This window comes from Cyanistes caeruleus, chromosome 17, assembly GCF_971803275.1.
Source record: "Cyanistes caeruleus chromosome 17, bCyaCae1.hap1.1, whole genome shotgun sequence".
NCBI lineage: Eukaryota > Metazoa > Chordata > Aves > Passeriformes > Paridae > Cyanistes > Cyanistes caeruleus.
In genome coordinates this window covers 5,968,512-5,986,765 of record NC_141717.1, presented here as the reverse complement: position 1 = coordinate 5,986,765, position 18,254 = coordinate 5,968,512, and the positions used below count along the sequence as shown (strand labels likewise).

General features: G+C 39.5%; 1 protein-coding gene across 3 annotated transcripts in view; it reads right to left on the bottom strand.

Moving 5' to 3' along the window:
• The window catches only part of LOC147650030 (uncharacterized), a 184,601-nt gene that overhangs the window by 128,041 nt on the left and 38,306 nt on the right, over window positions 1–18,254 (bottom strand). Inside the window, exon 2 of one of the 3 annotated variants that reach the window (XR_015277370.1) lies at window positions 15,702–15,784. The exons of the other annotated variants lie outside the window; for them this stretch is intronic. The gene's annotated coding sequence lies outside the window, so the exon portion shown is untranslated. Of the gene's footprint in view, window positions 1–15,701; window positions 15,785–18,254 lie in introns of those variants that run through there. 3 annotated transcript variants of the gene reach the window in all.

Sequence of the window (18,254 nt, the reverse complement as noted above, 5' to 3'; positions counted from 1 at the left end):
AAATCTCCTGCCCTGGCACAGCCCTGGGACTGTGGCATGGCCTGACTGGGAGCCACAACACACTTTGGGGAGGAGTTTTTGTGAAAGGCCTCTTCTCCACACACCTGATGATGTTCTGCCCCACCTGGCCGACCCCTAAATGGATTTCTGCAGATAATAGGTACTTTTTTTTTGCTGGCAATGCACCTTTCCTCAGGTCTGACTCTAACCTGCATGAGCCTCAGCTGCTGCCTCCGAGGTGAAGAGCAGGCAAGGTGAGGCTCAGATCAGCGTTCCCCCGAAGGAAACTCTCATTATCACAGAGGCAAGAACAGCAAGCTGATCACACAGCCATTAACACCCCTCAAAGCCCCCTGCCAATTACCTGCATGGCAAGAGATGTATCTTGTGTGCTAACAAAACACATCAGGCAACAATATCAGGCTCAGTAGAGAGAAGGCATGAAAAGATGCTTTTCTCCTGCCAACAGTTTTCAAAGCTCATCTTGAAACAAGTGACAAAGCAGTAGTTATTGTACAACAGATTGTGTGGTTGCCATGAAAACAGAAAGTTTCGGCACTCTCAGCTATCATTAGGATGCTCACTGGCACACTGAATCTTGATAGTTCCAGAGTACAAAACAGGAACCCCAGAGGGACCATCTACCCAGTAATTTACATGGAGCTGTGTAGGAGGCCAATATTTCAAGCAGACTTCGTGTATGTGTTCAGGGTAAATCTAGGAGCCTAATAAGCTGTAAAAATGTATATCATCTGTCCTTCACAGCAAAGACTAATATCCTCTGATGATAATTTCTAAAATGGGTTCTGAATACTGAAATTTTAAATTGTTGTGAAAAGCAATAAAACCACTCAGAGTGAGCATATCAAATTAATGTGTGATAATCCCTCCCTTGCTGCAGCAAGATTTTATTTTTAAGTGGCATTTTAAAAATGTCTTCTGTGAAGAATAAAAACAGTAGGGATGTGATAATACCCCACCAACTGAGGGGAAAAAAAAAAATCCCTGTTCAAATTTGCAAAACCAGAATTTGTTATTTTGAGACCGTGATGCCTTTTTAAATGACAGCGTGCAGAAGAAAAATGGCAAATGGACTATTGGAGCAGCTATCCTTGGAGCAATGCTGTTCAGAAAAGGTCTCTGATATCCTTCTGGCAACCCTGAAACCCATCCCCATTCTTTACTGGCCTGTGGAGAACAGCACCAACTGTGTTTCCATATGTAAACCATGCTGCTCTTCTATGGAGAGAGGTCAGTAAGAGAAATACGAATTCCTGAGCTTCAAATATTTCTACTGCCTTGGAAGATGGCACCATTGCTTGGCTGCAGAGGAAAGTGATTTTTGAGGAGGACATGAATTCTTGTTTTCTCCATAAATAACTAGCTAATATTTATTTTCTATACCTGTTTTGTTTCATCAAGGTATAATGAGAGAGCTTTGAGAGCTTAAATTTCCTAATTCCAAGGGTGTTGTAAATAAAACAAAAATCTGAGGAAATTGTAGGTGAGTGAGCAACATGTACCTGGCTTAACTTAAAGAGTTTAATTTCCTCCAAAACTATTAGCAGGAAAGCATCAAGACATATCTAACAGTCCTTACTAGCCTGTGGCTCCAAACAATATATTTAATATATTTCAGCTTTTAGGCTGGGTGCATCACTGCAGTTTGCCACTGAAAATTTGGCACATCTTCTGTTTGACATTTATTAGGCATAAGCTGCTGTTTCTCATCCTCAAGTACAAAAGACATTATAGAAAAATATTTAATATGAGAAAGATGTTGCATTAGAGAACGACTGATTCTACATCCTTTATAACTGATTCTATATCCTTTATCACTGGTTCTATACCCTATAAGCAGAAACTAGAGGTTTCCCAAGTATGTTCCTTGCAGTTGAGAAAACTGTGTTAAAAGATGGAATTACTTTTCTCTGATTCACTGAAAAATAACATGAAAGGCCTCTTGAATGCTCAGAATGATAACAGATAAAGCATGAGATGGGATATAAATGACACTTTTTAGAGACCATAAAACCAGAAAAAGTAAAGCATGTTTGAGTTCCTAATGCCAATTTATAGTTTCTACCTGGAGAAAAATGTTGCATTAACACACAGGCTACAATATGAAATGTGTATCTTAAAAGACTGGTGATAGTCCAGAAGATAATTTCCTAAATCAAAAGGCTTCCATCCAGAGTGCTAGGAAATCTATACCACACTTTTCCTTGAGAGATAGAGACTAATTCCTCCTAGAGCTAAAAAAGTGATAGTGGAGGTAAAACCAATCATCCTACTGCTTTCCTTATGTGCAAGCAAAATAAACCCCAGTGCTTTTAGAGCAGCAATTCCGAGAAGCCAGAAACAATTACAGAGCAGATTGATTGTTGATGTGAATTTAAAAGGATAGCATGAGTTACAATGCTATTATTTTCTCGAGTGCTAGAAAATGGTAATCAAGGAGACCTACTCATTTTTAAAGCTTCATTGTAGAGACAAAAGAATCCATGAAGAAATAAGGAAAGAATACTTAATAAATAACAAAAATAGGGCAGTTGATGATAACACATTATGAATCAAGAGACAACTTGCAGAAAATTGAGACCAGAAGAATACAATTGCCAGAAAGCACAGCTAAGGCAAATAGCTTTTTAAAATATGTAAAGCAACAGAACTAACACTACTTTCCCACATGCCACTAAAATGTGCCCCATACAAACTGAATTAAGTTGCTTGCTTTTTAATATCTTGATTTATGTTTCCAAGACTTAGAGGAAAAAATGCAATATATTAATTTTGCTGCCATTTTATTTTTTTTTAATGGCAGATTATTACCATTATTGATTGTTAGTTTGTCTCCATTCTATGATATTCCCCATTGCTAATGCAGCCACTTTTATCAGTCTAACTGATGTAACCTGCTTTGGAGCAAGAGGGAATTTATCCTTGGGAATTAGAGCCTGTCAAGGGCTGTGAAAGAGAAACTGTGAAAATAAAAGCAATCAGTAAAAAGCACATATTTACCAAGAAATGTAACTGTGCAGTAGCCTCAGTGGTGTTATTGTTTTCTCTCAGGTAAATTGTTTTATGACAGGCAGCGAATTTTTTTTTATTTCCAATCCTGTAAGCAAACATCAACTACAAATAAAATGGCCCCCAAGGAAAAGAAATCCAACAATAACAAATTCAAAAGAGATGGGACATGTGACAGAAAGCAATTCTCAGTGCAGGCTAGGCAATTATGAGATGGAAAACATAAAAAGTTATGGGAAAGATAGTTATCTTTTTTCATATTTCCAGTTTTAGCTCATTAGTGTATGAGCCTTTGGACTACTAAACTCAATTAGCAGTAATTTAATTACCACCATATATTTTGAGGTGCAGAGCTCTCCACAGCAGACACTTGCTCCCTCAGAAGGCTCTCTGGAGACTTAGAGATGCATGTTGCTGTTACCAGTGGTTCCTTCTCCCCACCCAGTGCAGGAATGGGGCAACAGAGATGAGCAGATGTGACCTCAGTTCCTTCTCCATTTAAAACTTTCTATAGGAAATAAACTTGCAGCTTTGACAAATCAAACGACAAGCCTCCAAATTCTTTCTCACTAAGCTCCTAAGGTGGAAAAGTATTCACGAAATATTTATGAGTGCAAGTATATCTGTGTATCCTTGGGAGACAGATACATGTCACAGAGCCCTGGTGCTTCAGCTCTGTGATTGAATGGTCTGGCTTTGAAAGATTCTTCCCTGTGGGAGAGAAGGGATAATATCTAAATCACCAGATTCAGAGCTTCCAGTAGCTTTTAGGCTAACTCAGGCCTAATCTGAGCTCTGGACTGCATATGCTTTTTTTTCTTTTTATTTCCTGAGTAAAGGGTTTTGACCAATTCTAATAAAAGCTGCTATTGATTGTCCTCTACATTACCAGCATAAAGGAAAGGAATTTTTGTGGGTTCTCCTACTACATTGGAAACTCTTCTATTTTAGTCATTTAGGAGAAAACATTAATTCTTTGCAGATGAACAAAGACAGGTGTGAGAAAGGTTTAAAAAGCAACAACCACATTATCATTCACTAATTCTTGGCATTGTCAGCAAGGGAGAAATGTGAAACTTGCCAGGCCAGGAAATACTGCACCATTGCAATTTTGGCAGCTCTGACTCCCCAGCTAAGCCTTCAAAAGCAAAGGAACAGAAGGCAAATCTATACCAAAGCATGTGCAGTTTATTGAAATGACAGAACTGGCAAACTCTCCTTCAGAGCAATAAGAAAAAACAACCAAAAGCGGGTGCAAATGGACCAGGTACAAATGGACCATTTCAGGCGGAGTGAGCAGGATCTGAGGAGACAGAGTCATGCAAACACAAGATAGAAGCAGCCACTAGCTCCTGAAAAACCTAAAACACTCTTACAGAGCCAGCTCAGGACACATCTTCCCATTCCTTCACCAAATCAGCCTCTTGCATTCCATTCAAGTTTAAAGTAGAGCAACTTCAGCCTAACTTTTGGTATTCAAATGAGACAGCTTAGTCAGGAACTCAGTCCTCCCTGTGTTCCCTGTGCATTAAAGCAGAAATCCCAAGAGGTGATTTACAGCAGCAAGGCATCCCACTGCTTCATGCACAGGCAATGCCATGGATTTGTCTGCAAAGCTGTAGCAGAGACCCACATTTTGCCTGCAAAAATTGCACAGTGGGGAAGTTAAAGGCTGGGTTGGCCTTGAGCCCAGCATGTCACGTCCATCAGTGTGTTTTTGATGAGAACAAGGTGGAGTTTCATTCCTTTGGAGCTCTCTTGGCCTTGGCTCAGCCACGCTCCCCATGGGAGCTCTGCCCTGGAGTTGCAGGGTGTTATGTAACACAAATCCAGTTTGGGCTGAGCACTGGGGAGAAGCACAGCACAGGGCACTGCTTGGATTGATAAACTGTCTCCAGACACAGCCTTGCTGGAGGACAGAATTCTCACAAAACCCAAAGGGCCTGAGCTGCCTTTATCATGAGCAGTGAAGAGCTGCAGTTTCTGTCTCTTTAGAATAATAACTGGGGCTCGGTTTTGCTACTGGGAGGCTCTTCTGATCTCCCTTTCAGAAAGAAATTTAGTTCTTGGAAGATGGAGCACTTCTTAAAGTAGCACTTATTGTTACTGTGCCGCACACAATCCCTGGGATGTTTTCTCATGCTTTAGAGCTTTTTCTATAAGCACAATATAGGGGACACATTTTTAACCACTCCTGGTTTAATAACTAGTAGGGTGATATTTGTGATGAAGTGCAAGGTTTTCCTGTAAGAGATGGGGCAGCACTACACTTAACACACTCACTGGTAGCCCTGGAAAAGGCAAACAGGCTGTCAGACACACTGTGGAGAGAAAAGGAAAGGACTGGAAAAGTGTTTTGTTTTTCAGTGGTGTTAGAGCCTTGCTTCTTTTCCAACCTTAAATCTCCTCAAATGCAACAATACTTCTCTGCATATTTATATTCGGGGTTTTAACTACTGGGGTGGGTGGTTTATTTCCAATTTAATCAATTAAGTGTCTCTAAGGTACTTTTGAAAATGTGGTTGGGTCTAAAACGTTTTATATCTTCATCTCACAGGATTTTTAAGATAAGCTAAACATATTAGATGCTTAAACTTCATTAGTTCTAACTTGCTCAGGCACTTTTTAAAATCCCAGAAGATATTCACATCTATCATTAGATGAATAAATAATTTTTGACAAGCTATTTCTTAACTGCATTTGAAAATTACCATAGGAGTAATTTGAAGCATTGTGGATAAAAAAAAATTGAAAAAAAACCCCAGAAAATTTGGCAATGGGCTGTTCCTTATCTTAGACTTGACCTATTATCAATTAGAATAGTTCAAAAAGTAACAAAAAAATGATGTGTTGATAGAATTATAAATGAAATTTCCTTCTGGATAGAGAAAAGAGAGGCTGTTCAGGAGGAGTAGTATAACAGCAGTGTAACAGAGGGGTTTGTTTTTAAAACTTAGATGATGAACACAACAATAACTTTTGACCTAAAAGGTTATAAAAGTAACAAAAATTTAAAAAGTAAAACCTTTCCCCACATGCATATAAACTTCAATATCACTTCTTTTTTTTTAGCTACAAGGCAAAGACTGGGAACCAGACTTATTCAGTGCCCTTAGTTCTGCTGGAAGTGGAAGATAAATTACTAGGAGGGATATTTTATACAAACATATTTTACACATAATTACTGTTTTAAACAAATATAATAAAGGTTAATTTCACCAAATGCGAAATAATATTGCTTTGGGTTTTCATTAGTGCTGCTTAAATAAAATTAATACTTTTTTTTAAAGACTTGTGCTGGTAGCAAAAGACACAAACCAGAATTAGAGAGTCATGCACCCAAACAAAAAAGTAAGGCTGCCATAGTCCCATGCACAATAGTCTGTTGAAAACACTCTTTTAAAAATAATGACTGTGCTGTGTTTGTATGAAAAATCCATCCAACAGAGTCACTGTTGGTGTTAGTCACAAACTGTGCATGGTCACACACCATGGTCAGGGAAAGGGGAAATGCCACACAGGGGTTAGGGGGAACAGGACACCCAAAGAGAGAGCAGTGCAGCCTGGGCCAGCTGAAACAGAATTCAGCAGTGCTAAAACACCCTCTAGGCTCAGTATCACGGGGAATTCCTAATCTGGACAGAACACATCTGCTGCAAAGGCACCAGAGGATGAAAATGTGCATTAGACACTATCCTAGGCTGGCCACGTGCCCATCCAGTACCAACCAAAAGGGCTCACAGAAGTCCCAGTCTGGAAGTGCAGCTGTCCATAATGACTGGGGGGAAAAAGGGAAAAAGGGTTCTATAAAAACTCAAGCACATGGTAAAATGATAAAAACCAAGAAGCCATTTCAGCAGTTGTAGAGCTTGGTGAATACAGTGACATAACTCTCTGGACTCTGGAAACTAGAGAGAAATCTCACTGCTGTGTGACCATCCTGTGATCTGTATGGTGTTTTGGAAATCCTCTCACCAGATTTGCTTGTAATCAGTGGTTTTACATTGGAAGGATGTGACCACTTTAAGTTACACTGGAAAAGGTTTTGATAATAAAACTTTAGTGCAACTGAGACTGAAGTAGTTGTGGCTGCAGCAAGTGCCATTTGAGTTTAGCCTCACACATAAAAGTTACTTTGGCACCTAAAAATCCAGTCAGCTCTTCTTGTCCTTTTATTATATTATCTCTCCATGACCTTGACATGAGCAATTTTCAGCAATGTAGCAATGGTTTCATTTATTTGGCTCATTTCATAGGGAGCATTTAAGAACATATTCTTTCTCAGCATGCATCCATCTGAATGCTACCAAAGTGACTAGCACATTAATAATATAAAATTAGTCTAATTTTACCCTAGTTAATTAGCACTACATTGTTGACTTATGCATATAGAAATATTTTTGACAGTGTAGATGATTCTTTCTCAATTTTCACTGTCCTAAATGAAAACAAGAGCTATTTCCTCATAGCAAAAAGATTTGCTTCTTATTCATTTTTGAGTATCATAAAATGATGCCAATTATTTCCACCTAAAGGCACAGAAACTTAATTCTGATACTAAGCAAAGTGCCATTTTAAAATTTCAGGATTTGTTTCTTTGCTGTAAGGGGAATTAATAAACAAAACTGCTAAGAGCCAGGTATCAATATAGCAAATTCTTTATACTGACAGTCTGTCTAGTGTAAGATATTACAGTTTCTCAGAGTGAAGATGAATCATTCTTGCTGTTGCATTTATTTATATTAACTCATAAAGCTGTAATACGTAGTTTAAGGATAAAGCTATGCTAGAGTATTCATTTTATCCACTCCACTGGCCAAGGATAAATGGGGTGTAAATCTTGAATGCACAGAATCCTAGGGCAGCTGGGCTTGGCCAGCTCCTCTGAAATCCACTGTCCCTCCTATCAAACAGGGGCAGCTAAAGCAGCTTGCCCAGGGCCACATCCAGCCTGGCACTTTTAATAAAAAGAAATAGAAATCAAATTATATCATCTGTATTTCCAGATCATTTGATCTTTGAAAGATTAATTCATCTCTTACAATGTGAATTCAATGGAAAATCTCCCAGTGCTGTAACTTTTCAATCTGCCTTACTCTGACAAACTTCAGCACTTGAATGTCAGGGTTTACCGACAAACTTAGAATCTCTTTAATTTTGTTGCTGGAAAAGGTTTGGTGTAGAGAACAGGGCTTTTACAATTGAAACTCTACAGTTAAAACATGAAAGAAAAGTATCTCCAAGCATTTAAAAGCTGCTGTGTGAACAATTTGGGACTGTCACTTTGACTCTTTGTCATGCAGCACTTTCCACGTTGGGCTTTGGCAGGTGCAAAGGCAAGTTCCCTGGCTGGGGCAGAGCCAGGGCTTGGCACCTGCTGACAAAACAGACCAGCTCAGTAATAACAGTTGTCTGGAGAAGATGGAAAACCCTATGCATGTTTTTAATTGGTAGAGACTGGCAAGTTCATAAATCAAAATTTAAACTTACATGCTGCAGAATCCTTCCATTTCAGCTTTTTTTTTTCTTTCACATTAGACTGTTTGAACAACATTTGATTGTTTTTGGAGGGCTGCTGGAACTATTAAACACTTAATTGAACTGTTCTCTGAACTTCGAAAAAGTAGAACTCTTTTGTGAAATAGACATAACAAAGGAAACAAATCAAGATAACTAATTTCAGTAATGATTTTAACTGGTTATTTCATTTGCACTGCCAGCAGAGACAGCACAAGCATCTAGAGATCTGTATGTGTAACTTTGTGCTGCACTAGTGAAATACACCAGGCCAAATCCTGCTCTCAGTTTCTTTACATCTGGTGTGTCTCTGATCAAATATGATTTGCACCAGTTTAGCTGATGGTAGGGTTTGGACCTGTATCAGCTGGCTCCAGAATAGCTTTACCTGTCCTTTGTGTAGACTGACAAAATCAGCAGAAAACAGCACATAACAGCTCCAACAGGAATTGATAAGTCCCAGGCTGGCCAAGAAATCAAGCAGGTACATTTGCCTAATTCTGATGCAAGGTCCTGTCTTAGACTTACACCTTCAAAGTTAAATTGTAATTTAGTTTTCCTGCATTTGGGGGTGAGGGGTGGGATTACTAATGAGGAAATTTTACAATTTCCCATATATGAAATACAAATATTTCACACTCCCTTATTTCTTCCATCTTCAAAAACCACACACATATCTCATCTATTATACAAACAGAGAGGGACAGAAAAGTCATTTGTCATTATAATCACATAAATGTGTCACTAGCTCTAAAGAATGCCTGACTGAAGGCCAAGAATGCCTCTATTTCTCAGGATGATGAGGCACTTTCTTTTTAACAACTCCTTTAAACTCTTTTGAAATGACTGAAATGATTAGATTTCTGGCAACCACTCTGAAATTGCTTGCCATCAGAGTTTGACACCAGCACAATGGCTTTCATCCTTTCACAGCGTTTGTGATCATTCCCATACAGATGAGATGTTACTTGGTTAATCACAGACCAGAATGAGCCAAGAGTAAAGGAGGGTTCCCTGGCACATACAAATACAGATGTGGCACAGTGTAGCACACACTGGTGTTTGGGGGTCCTCTCTTCTATTCACAACTGGGTTATGGATCAATTTTCAGCTCTCTGTGACAGCCCAAGTCCTTATTTGTATGCACACTGCTCTCACAAGTGGGGATGACACGCTGTGCCATTACAACATAGGTAGGAATGTGACCCATTTGCATTAAGATCACTAAGCAGTTGCAAGGTTTGCTAAAGTGGATCCTTAAATAACAGCCCAATCTCATTCTAAAAACACATCCAGGCTCGGGGAAGCCAAATCTGTCACTTCCCCAGCTCTGGGGCTTGGACATCATGCTTGAAGTATACCAAAAGGGATATTGTTAGTCTGCCTGCCAACACTGGAACTACATCCTGTGTTTCACCTATCACATTAGTCCCTAATAAGAGTGAAGGATTCACTGGAGGAATCACTGGGGATTGAGGGCTGCTTCACGTGCCTGTGGCTCCTATGGCACAAAGAATTCATTTAACCATTTCAAATGTGTCTTGGCCTTTATATGCTGCAGCTGTAGAGGCAGAAATAAGCACTTGGGCAGAATGAGTCCTTGAAGGTAAACATCAGTCTTCTGCTTCTCTTCTGTTGAGAAGTCCAAAGAAAGAGCCAACATGAGCCATGAGGACAGCATTTGCTGTACACAGCTTTTGTTTTTACCTCTGAAAATCATGATTCCAAAGGAACATGCCAGCCTGAAAGAGCGGCAAGTTGTGGTACCACTGCAAATGGCCATGAGTGGATGCAGACACCTGCAGGGGACCTGGGGGTGTCACAATGTGATGCTGAAGCACTGTTTTCTGTCACAGTGATCCTGCTGAGGACATCTGGACTGTTGTTACACAAGTGAGCAAGAACACAGTGATCTGGTTTTACCCAGAAAAGGCTCCAAGGATCATCTCTTTTTAGCTGTGCCGGACTTATTCTCGTGCCTCAGGGTGTGAGTCAGATGTGGCTTTGTTCTTGCCAGGTACTACAGTCACACTTCAGGGTGTGATGACAGCTTAACCTCCCTGGAAGTTACTTCAGAGGGTCCTGCCAGTGACCTCCATGTGCCCCAGTCTCGTCCTCTGGAAGTATAATGCAACCATAAAATCCAGCTCTTGGGAGCACAAAGAGATTTATGCAGTTAATATAAACGTACTTTGAAATAATCTGTTGGAAAAAACCCACACAAAAGTGGAGCAGCAACAGGAGAAATAACACCAAATTTGAGTCTGTGAGAAATCTGAAAAGCCATCTTTACACATTTATACTTTAAATAATTCAGAGTACTCTATCAGCAGCCCTTGGATGCAGCACAAGGACATTGGTTTGCTAACATCATTCTGCTACAAACATGTGCATTTTAATCTTGTGAAAAAGTGCTTTGGCAACATTTATCAACTAAAACCCCATTGCAAAAAAGTCATTATTTTCATTTCCTTGATTAATCTTTTTGGGCACATGGCTTCATGACAAAAGGTATTTTCCAAGATTAAGAAGTGAAACAGTTACACATTTGAATTCATATTTCATAAGTTTTCCCTTTCTAATTCATTTCCTTTAAGTGATATTGATATTTATACACAGAAATGACAGTTTGAAGGGAATGAAAATACATGGAAAGGAAGGAATAGGAAAGTTAATTTGTGACTGGTTTATGTATCTCTTGATCAGGTGAGAAAAACTCAGTTTATCACCAGGCCTAATGACTTTTTGCTGTATGGTCATATTGACCAGCTTGTGCGAGATAATAACAAGAAACATGACTGGGTTTTTATATATTCAGGTCAACATGAAAATGTCAGCAAGGCAGAGGTGCTAGCAGAGTTAGAAAGCATTGCAGTAATGATCTGCAAGCCCACATAGTTCAAAGAGTTAGAGCAGATTTACCTCCTTCACAAGCACTTCATGTTTTAAATTGATTCCTTCTAACTCTATGGATTTCTTGAGTCAAGGTCAATGCTTTCACTCCGTAGCCAGGAATAGGCTAGACAATAAAAGTTGCAGAAATTAATTCATCTATAAAAGATGCATGTCATTGAGATTTGAGAAGAATAGAAGTGTCTTCAGAAAGTTGCTGAGTGTAAATATTATGCTCTGTTTACTCAGCTCTGCAGCGTGTGGGAGCCTGGAGAAGCTGTTTGAAGGTCACATTCAGATGTGCCATGTTCAAGTCTTGGTGCAGGGTCCAACTCTCACAGTAAATTCTGTGTGGACATGGCTTAGCTGGGTCTAATTTACCCTCCCACATCCTGAGATTGTGCTGGTAAGAAGGACCTGGAACTCAGCTCTCTGTGGCATTGATGCCAACTTCCACAATAGCCAGGAATGTCTAGAAATAGTTCAGAAATATAAGAGGTGTCAGAAGTCAGACTTGTTTATAGGGTGGTTCTGAGGGATCACAAATTGCCATGCAGTGAAAGGCATGAAAATTACATTCATTAGCAAAGAATTCTGGATGGAAAGGAACTCTAAGGATTAATCTCAGAACTCACACTTGTAAGGATGAATCTTTATCAATGCTTAACCCAGTGAAGGGCAGGTGTGTCTGACAAATTGCACAGATTATATTTTCAGTACCCAAGCAAACTGGCATTTCACCTTCATTACTTCTCCGTTTTTCTATTCCAAGTTTCCCATGAGGTATCTACAGGACAAAACTGCGCTACAAGGCACAAAAACTGTACAAGGCACAAAAGTGCAAAGTTTCTTCTGTCACTGCAAAAAAGAGTGAAGAAAAATCAGAAGTAGAATTAGCCAGATGAGCGTGACTCCAGTTTATTTGAATTTTCTCTCAATTTGCATCATATCTGGCTAAAAAGAAAAGAATTTCTGGTGATACTTGTTCGAAGAATCAAAGATAAAAATTTCTGTTCCCTGGGTTTACTGCCTCAACTACATTTTTCTACAGTCAATCCTCTCTTAATTCAATGTAGCACTTAGCCATGGCCTGTAACTTGCCCATGTTCTTTATGAAGTTCCTTTTTTGACCCCAGTAAAACATTTGAGCTTTTTTACATCTTTCTGTATCAAAGTATCATTTACACTAGCAATTACAGAGCTTCAAAGGAACAATTTAACATCAACATGACCTTAAAAGCACACCTAATTTTCTATTAATTGGAAGAATATATTCAAATTCTGTAGGACATCAGAACTCTCCCAGATTCTCAAAGCTGTCGTATTCTGAAACAAGAGACCAGCTCAGATTCCCCACTGAGTGCTCAGATGGTTTTAGACACTGTGTGAGAGAGCTCTGGTGTTACAGGGGCTCCTTGGTGGGCTGCAGGGCTGAGGGAATACCCCCCTGCCAGGGATCCCCCTCCACAGCCTCACTTTTTTAGGTGTGTTGAGCACAGAGGGACTCTCACCAGAGCTTCATCTCATCATGACTTTTACTGAGCTTACCTGACAAAAACCTGTGGGACTCAGAAGGATCCATTTGAGAGCAACAGGTTTCTTCAATAAGAAAAAGACCCACTGTCTTTTAGGGTTGTTCCACTATTTCTGTTATGCTCTAAGCAGAAGGAAGCAGCTTTCTGCTCTTGCTTTGCACCCTAAGGAAAATGGGCTGTGTTTGCCCTTAGTGACTGTTTCTGGGAACCACAGGGGTGGTCCAAAGCTCAGAGCAGATGCTGAGGAGCCAGAAGAGAAGAGGAGGCATCACTGCCCATGCCATCTGCTCCCAGCAGAGACTTTTCCCTACTTAAAGTGCCGCGAATGATGTAAGAGAGGGCTGCGCCTGGGACACCTCTCACACACTTTAACACCTACAGACACTAATTGAAAATGTGGTGAGAGGCACCGAGCTCCCCGCGTGTGCTTTTAGTGTCAGCTCAAAGTCTCCTCTCCATCTGCTCAAGGACTTGAGAACTTCCACGGGAAAGACAATGGCAGCCACAGCACTCACACAAACAGCCACTAATGTGCCACTTCAGCTTCCATCCTTAAAGCTCCCAGATCACAGAGGAGCATTTCTTATCGCTGACGAGTTAATTAAGAAATGTAAAGGGAAATAAGAGAGCACTTTCGTCAATTAACTGCTGGTAGAAGACACCCCCAGTGATTTGCATGGCTCTCTGGTAACTGGGTAGGTAGAGCTACATGCCTACAGTCAAGGGATTCTATTTAGCTCCAAATTATGGAGAAGGTCCATCCTTGTTTAAACTTGAAATAAATTAATTTATCCTTCATATTATAAAAGTGAGAAAAACAGTTGCATTCCTATGACAATGGGGTGCTGGTTGTATACCTTGGGTTTGAATTGTGCATTCAAACAGTTACATTTTATGTGAAGGGTGCCAACTTCACACAGTTTTCCAGAGATTCTGGTATCTTTTAATTTTAATTAATTTTAACTGGGGATAAAAATAAATTTTAAATTCATAGGTATTTTTTTCTGCCATAAGCATGATTTACATAAGAAAATAATATAGCACATTCTTTCAAACTGAAAGTTTTATATTATTTTTAAAATAATGTTTCCAGTTTTCAATTTCAGCTTAGCTCTATTGATTAAAAAAAAATAAATCAGTATGTAGGAGAGCTTGGATTCACTATATAATTTTTAGTTTATAGTAACTAAAAGACCCAGTCTTACTGTGCTGGATCAGGCAGCTTTTACCCTTAAATTTACTGAAACAGCCAGTTTTTGCAATAGCTGGATTTACATGTCACAGACTGTATTAAGAAGTGCCTCAGCAAGTTAAAACTATTAAATTGTGCACTGCTTTTGTGCATCCTTACCCTGATCTGGGCCATTCAGCTACATTTCTGCTAAACAGGTCAAAGGAGAAGAATGCCTACATTATACAGGATTTCTGCTGAATGGAGCTTTAATAAATTGACTAGGGTTCTATTTTAATCAAGCATCGTGCACACAGAGCAAAACTGTATGTGTGGAACAGCCTCTGAACCATCTTGCTCTGTCTTTCTATAAAGAAAACAAGGAATTTATAAAAGTACCAGCCTGTTTGAAGATAATACTGATTTTCTCATATTGTAGAATGCTGAATAATATCAATAAGCATCAGAACAGGGATTGAAGTAGGTCAACACATGATATTAATAGCAATTAATAATAATGACAATAATAATAAAAGCTGACACACTTTAACTCTGATCCCTTTCTCCTTACCATGAGTAAATTTGTGTTGTATCACTGGAGCTTTTGGCTGTGTGATTTATGCAAGGTGAGGTTCATAATCAAGGAACAACAAGAGTTTCCAAAAGCTGAAAGCAAAATGAAACATCTCTAAGAGGCCAAATCTTCTGAAATCGGAAATGTGGTGCTGCTATTCATTTGTTGATATCTGCAATTTTCAAATTAGAACAAAGGAATGCAGTTCTGGAGCTCAAAAATTACTCAATTGATTTCACAACACAATCAGCAAATCAGATTTTCTGGGTTTCAATATTCATTTAAATGAAACTTGAAAAAAGAATCAATTTATTTCAATATCTTGCCATGTCAGCTACAAAACATGTAACATAATGATCTCTAGAAGCAGAAGATGGATATTTCTTTCCATATCATTTATTTATATTTGTTCACGAGTGCATCCTTAATGAATACATCTACCAAGAGCATTCAGAGGGAAGTCAAGGTGAAAGCAAACAAGAAATGAAACCACTCCATCTCTTTCAGTTTAACATCCAGGGAAATCACAACACATGAGCATTTACTCCAGCAGGATGATGGACAAGACAAATGTGAGGGATCTGCAGGAGCACCAAGACCAGCTGAGAAGAGCTGATGCTCACAAAACGTAAAAGAACTTGGTATTAAAAGCCAAAACAGTAGGGAGAGATTTGAGGCAATGTCAGACAATGAGTAACAAGAGCATTGGGAAAATACAGAAGATACCCCAGACAGAAATGGTTCTCCTCTTCTGTGCACCATGGGGTTGTACAAGGAGTATCCACCACGGAATTCCCAAACTACCAGGAGACCTTCATTCCATCCAGCTTTTTCCTTCTCCATACACTCTGCTCTTCACAATGTTAGTCTCATTTAAGCAACATTATCTCTGCTTCCTCCAGCTCATGGCTTTATCTCCAGCTGTCCAGCAGCCCTGGTGTCTCTGGTACGACATGACACTTCTCTGAGCCATGGAACGTATTTTTAGTTTGCCTTCACATAATACCTGGCAAAACAGTTCAGCAGGTTTGGGTAGATGATGTTTTTGAAAAGCTTTTGAGTCCTCTGCAAAACATGAATCACAATCAAATTAAATGCAGGGGGATACTGGACAGGGAGCAGATGTTCTGCTGACATCAAGTGAAGAATCTGTCACAGTCTGGAGGGAAAGCAGAAACTTGTAAGCTCCTTAATTTGTTCCTTCCATACATCTTATAAAGTCAAAATTTAATTTGGAAATCTTATTTTGAGTCCTTTTCCATTCTTATCTACTAAGCTAAAAATAAAATAAAAAATACAAAAAAAAAAAATTAACATAACTCAAAAATTTTAACAAGAAGTTGCACTTACTAAATTCAGTTTTCCCTTCCAACACAGCTCCTTTATGTCATTCTGTCACCTCAGTATTTTCAAAATCCCCACACTCCTGCTGGAGGTTTGAGGCACAGAAATGGGTGTCACTTAAATGTTTTCACTTGAGCTATTCTTAAATTCTAGCAATTTCTACCAGAGCATCTCCTGGTCTCTTCTAGCTAAAGGTGTTCAGTAAGGAGTGGGAAAAGGATGGAAATTAATGGGAGGAGCTGTCTTACTACAGGAAGCCACAAAGATGCCTGACTGACTCTGTAGAGTTTTCATTGCAGAAAATGGCAAGAGCTCTTGAACTTGGAAAGTAAAATAAATAAAATTACAGTGTAAGACACAGGTTATTGCCATAGTTCCGGTGCAGGATGTTGTGATACAGCCAGAACTGACAAAATTACATGTCTGGGCCTACAACCAGAATGTAAATGGGTCAAATATTCCTCAGGACTTATGTGCTGGAGCAGTGGCGTTGAACAAGAACTGAGATGAATGTCACATCTCACACCCAGCTGCCTGTGGATGGTCAGAGACAGGGCTGGTTGTGACAGAGCATGGCTTGGCAGGGGCAATGGAGAGGTGGGACAGAAGGAAAAGGCCTTTTCTTCCCACAGTGGTCAAATTGGCATCCATGTAGGAGTGACAGGCTCTGGAAAAGAGGCCAAAAAGATCTGGTCATTTGGTGCATGGGCCACATGCATCCTTCCTCTGAGCAAGCCATCCTGCTACTTTGGTGGAGATTCAGCATTAATCAGTGGTTCATAAAACAAGAAATTATGATTTGACGTGGAACACAGAGGAGAACTTCAGTGTTTCTTAGCTTGATTCATGAGATGTAGAGCAAACTTCCCACCAAGGAGAGCTGCTCAGTGGGTTAAAGCTTTTCATCTTTGGGGAGCTCACTTGAGAGCACAGAGAAGCAGGAGCTACATCCCTTGAGGATGTTTAGGGGCACCGCAGCCTCACCCCGATGTTCAGCACCACCAACAGCTCCATCTGACAAGAAAGTCGAAACAAAGCCGGCAGGAGTGTGTTAGGCATGAGCTGCAGCAGCACAGCTGGAGAGAGAATTCTGCAGACACATTTTGGGAAGAAAAAAATATCTGATTTCTAATTCATTAAGCCCTTACAGGCTCGCAGGTTCTGTTGAGAAGGTTTTGAGAAGGATCATCTCTGTATACTTGTGAATGACAGACAAATTTTAATTTTTCAGGTAGGAGACTCTCATGTGGTATTTTATTTGCGTATCTCCAATACTTTATTAAAAATAGACCGTGCTTAAGACACAAAGCAAATAGATAAGAAAAAATTATTCTCTAACCTATCATCTTTTATTTAAAAAAACAACATAGAAAATAGGAAAATTCCTACGGTAGAGTGAGCTGCTTGTTTTAATGACACTGGAAAGATTATGCAGGAGTAATGCGAAAATTCACTTTGCTATGGATTATTTAAGAAATAATAGCTATTCTGTTATGTATTTGCTGAGTTCTCTGGAGTTGGGATTTAGAACTAGCATTGATTTTTCACTGGATAAAACAAAAGGTTTCTATCATAGGAACACAGAGCTAACACATCAAAGTAAAGAACAGCAGTTAATCCAATTCAGCTTCTTCCCCAGTTCCCCATTTCAGGTGCTGATATACCTCTGTAATTACAAGTAACTATAGAACTAAAGGGAAAAAATGCACAGTGGAATCTGAGCAAGATTTGAATGGTTCAAATGGGGATAAGTCTTGTGAAAGTTATATTCCACCCAGCTTTTTCTTTTTTGTTTTGGACAAAATATCTTATGCTCTATCCTCATCTTCTTGGAAATCAATATAGCATCATCTAAATTCATTACAGAAAGTAAACTTCATCCATTTTAGACAGCTCCCTGAAGGCACTTACTTCTGGAGCACCTGACTCAAACACTCCCTTTCACTTTGAGTCTCTCTGTTTCAAGGACCAGGACAAAACATATCTTGATCCAAGAAAATAATTGGGATTTGAACTATTGCACAGGGTTTTGTACAGAGGTGAATTTGGTCCCTTGACTTCACCACATTCCAGGCTGGGACAGCCCTGCAGAGCTGCAGAAGTTGGCAGTGCCCACTGCACAACAGTTGATTTTCACCCTCTCAGAGCAAATCAGTGCCACAGGTGCCTGTGTGCCCCATCCCCAGCAAAG